Below are 4180 nucleotides of genomic sequence, written 5' to 3'. Positions count from 1 at the left end.
CGATGGGTTTCTTTCAGTTTCCGTCTACCTAATCCACTCACAAGGTTTTGGTCAGCCCGAGGCTATAGTAGAAGACACTTGCCCAAAATGCCACACAGTGGGACTGAACCCGGAACCATGTGGTTCGTAAGCAAGCTACTTACCACTCCTACGCCTAAATTTATGATACTTTATTTTATTGAATCCAGGAAAAAAAGTTACTGAAACTTCGTATCTTGTGTGTTGCTCGACAAGAGAACTACAAGACTCTGACAGAGTTTCTTTGTGGCTTCATTTGAAATATTCGTCTTCGTCGTCAGTATTAAAAAAATGCTGAACATACATGTAATGTCACGATTCTGTATAAGGTGTTTTCAATCCGAAAGGAAAAAAAGACCACGGAAACGACAGAGAGAAAAAGGTGAACACAATTATCCAGCAGGATGCTGTTTGTTATCCCGCTCAAAGAAGACTTCGTCGATGTTATGTGCAGCTTCCAAGAACGTCTTCATATGTTGTGTTGCTTGACGGGATAAAACCATGTGATGGTGACAGATTCTTTGTTGCGTCCGCGGAACATTGGAGTCAGTCATCAACATGATAAATACCGAGTTTTTTTTTGTTTTATCTTTTACTTCAGTTCTATATTTAAGAGATGAGGAATTATTTACATTATTTACATTATTTACATTTGACGGATATTTGTCCTCAACAAACAAGATGAGGACAAATATCCGTCAAATGTAAATAATGTAATCTTTTACTTGTTTAAGTTATTACACTGTGACCATGTTAGGGCATTGAAGGATCTTTGTCAAAAGAATCGACCCCTAGTATTTTTTTTTAAGGGAAGGGTGGGCACCACAGAAATGGTAAATGGCGGCGAGCTGGCAGAAACGTTAGCACGCCGGGCGAAATGCTTAGCGGTATTTCGTCTGCCGTTACGTTCTGAGTTCAAATTCCGCAGAGGTCGACTTTGCTTTTCATCCTTTCGGGGTCGATAAATTAAGTACCAGTTATGTACTGGAGTCGATGTAATTGACTTAATCCCTTAAATGCATTATTGATCCGCATTATTTAAAAAGTTACGATAAAACAAAACCGGTGGAGCACTAAACTGCAGTTATGCTGCGTTGAGGCTCGCATGCATGCGTGTGTTAAACAGAACTATATACAATTTTCATATAAGTGTATACGTACGAAAGAAAATGCGTTTAAGTTTGAATGTAAGTGTGCGTGTGTGTAATATATACGTGAGTGTATTAGTCGTGTATGTATGTTACAATGCCAAATACATATCATCAACGATTGTTTTACAAGAATGATTCACAGTGTGGAGAAATGGTGTGAGAGAGAAGGAAACAATTATGTTCCGGTTTACGTAGAAAACCCCCGACATCCTAGATTTTCGTCACATCTTCCTCCCACTTGCTCTCTCTTCACGTTTCTCCTTCACTCTTTACATCCTTATTCTCTTCATTTGTCACTCCTAAAATAGACGGATTCAGAGTGGAAAAATCACTTCATCGACTGTTATTACAAAAATGACGTCACTGTCACTGTTACTGTTATTGATGCTGATGCTGATGCTGTTGTTGTTGTTGTTGTTGTTAGTGCTGTTATCAATGTTGTTGTTGCTGCTACTGCTGTTGCTGTGTAGCCCTAGGTCAACCCTAATCGAGCAGACTTATTTGAGCAGCATATTTTCTCCTGTTCTGGACTCATAGGATCAGAAAACATTGAGATTCAAAACAACAAGCATAAGAGAAACATCGTTTTTTTTTTATTAATATAAACAATACTTCGAGATTTTCAAATTAAATCAATATTATCCTAATGGTAAGTTATAGTTGTGCTTTCTTTCTTTCGTGTATCTTGCTCTCTTTTCAACTAAATCACATGATCACCATTGCTGTCAACTTTCTTTTAAGAGCCACAATTTTATCCTCAGTATTGATCCAGTGCCATCTTAAGACATGGACACACTGAACAATTGCCAGGAGCATCACTGGTCTTGGGGCTCGATTCAGATCTTTGGTTTTTTTTCTTCTTTTTTATTAGGCTATGAGGCTGTAATGTGCCCCAGCAGAAACGTCTACAGGTGCACAGCCTATCGGCCAGAAAACCTTAGGTGCAACTATAAGCCCAATTTTTTTTTTTTTTTTGGAACACCTGAGTAGAGGTAGTATGGTTCAATCTAAACAATATGAAATTAATTACAGAAGAATGTATGTTACTATTCTCAATGTAAGAATGGTACGTGGTCAAGGAAAACCATCATGTTGTGACATATCAATAAATACATATGATTGGGCTCGCCCAAGGCATTGATTTTCCTGGAGGTGGGTGTGCTATAATGCTGTTAAGACAGTCCTGTATTGATCCATTAATTGCATCATTAGTATCTTAAATATCAAAATCACAAATTTTTAGCCGGACCATTTATTTTCGGATGCATAGGAAATAACGAGATTCGTCTCTGAAGTCATGTTCAATCAATATAATGTCCAATCCAGAAGAACTGATATCTTTCCGTATGGTGTAAAGCTGTGGTCTGTACTTGATGTCAGCTAAGTGAGAATGTTTTGCCTCAGGAGGAAATAGATCAAAGCATGCTCCAAAGGCAAAGTCGATCTCATCCGAAAGGCTCAGCATCCTGAGATTGTTCTTCATCACAACCTTTTTGTTACCAAATTTCTGTTGAAATACTCTACCTTCGTTTTGATTAATTTTGAAAATAACAAAGAATTTAGAAGAATAACTTTGTCATTATTAAACTGGTTTCTGAAACATGAATTAACATGAAATTTTAACGAAAGGTTTGGATCATTTTAAAACAGTAAGTTTTGTGTCATGGAAGCAGGGACAGTTTTGGGTGAGTTGGTATCAAGAGTTTTTGATAGATATATTCTTCTCCTTCTAACCACTTCCAACTCCTGCTTCTTGTTATCAACACAAATATATTTAAGGAATGTAAACGAGTAAAGACGACAAAGTATTTAAATAATATGAACAGGAAAGTTTCTGTGTTTGAATTGCGGAAATGTCTACTTAATGAATGATGCGTGTTATTTGGCGAAAAGATCTTTTTCTTTCTTTTCCTTTCTTTTATTGTGGGTCAGTCAGGGCCTCTGAAACTTATGTGAGAAAGATATCTTCCAATCAGAGGCCTGACTTGAAACTCTGGCCATAGGGAAATATTACTTTACATGGAAATAGGTGAGGGTTGGTGACAGGAAGGGCATCCAGCTGTAGAAAATCTACCTCGATAATCTCCACCCAGAAGGACAAATGGCAGAGTTGACCTTTATGGAAATTCAGTTCAGTATGTAAAGGATCATGATTAAATAGTGCAAGACATTTTGTCTAACATTCTAATCACCATCATCATCATCATCACCATCCCAACCACCACTACCAACCGTCCCCGTAACGTAGCAGTTCAGCAAACAGAGAATGATTGAATAAGTTCCAGGCTTAACATAAATAAAAAGTAAGTACTGGGATCGATTCATTCAACTAAAAATTCTTCAAGGCAGTGCCCCAGCATGGTCGCAGTCTAATGACTGAAACAAGTAAAAGATAAAGGATAAAAGATGTGTTTTGTGTATATTTTATTTACTGTAGTTATTCAAATACAATGTTTTGTGCGACCCAACAACGCTTTTTGTACCTAAAAACCAGTAATATACTTGGTCCCTCCTCTTAACTAAATTTTACATTTTTTTTTTTGTACTTAAGTATGTTTTTCACTCCTTCCCACTTTTAACCTTCGTTTGTTACATTAAACTTCTCACATTAAACACAAGTAAATACAGCACTGATGTTCCACCCAATGCAAGTAAATTTGTTTTATCAGCATATATCACCATGTCAATCATTTTACTTACCCCCTGTGAGCTTTTTCAATTACCTCTGATATCATTCAGTTACGCAAGCTGAGCCACATATTTACGTCCACCTAATGACTTACGTAAACATTTCAAATTACTCAGTGACATTTTAGGGATGTGTAGGTTAGGTTAATAAGAATTTAATTAGGTCAATTTCAATCAGAAGTGGTTCATAGCATTCATTCACTGCTTCTTTCTGACCCATCTTTCTAACAACTTTTATCTGCTGTGGAAGTTATAGACACAGGTGTGGCTATGTGGTAAGAAGTTTACTTCCCCAGCTGCTTGGTGGTTCCCGGTTCAGTCGC

Source organism: Octopus bimaculoides, chromosome 23, assembly GCF_001194135.2.
Source record: "Octopus bimaculoides isolate UCB-OBI-ISO-001 chromosome 23, ASM119413v2, whole genome shotgun sequence".
NCBI classification, from domain to species: Eukaryota; Metazoa; Mollusca; class Cephalopoda; order Octopoda; family Octopodidae; genus Octopus; species Octopus bimaculoides.
Note: the sequence above shows the minus strand (reverse complement) of the source record.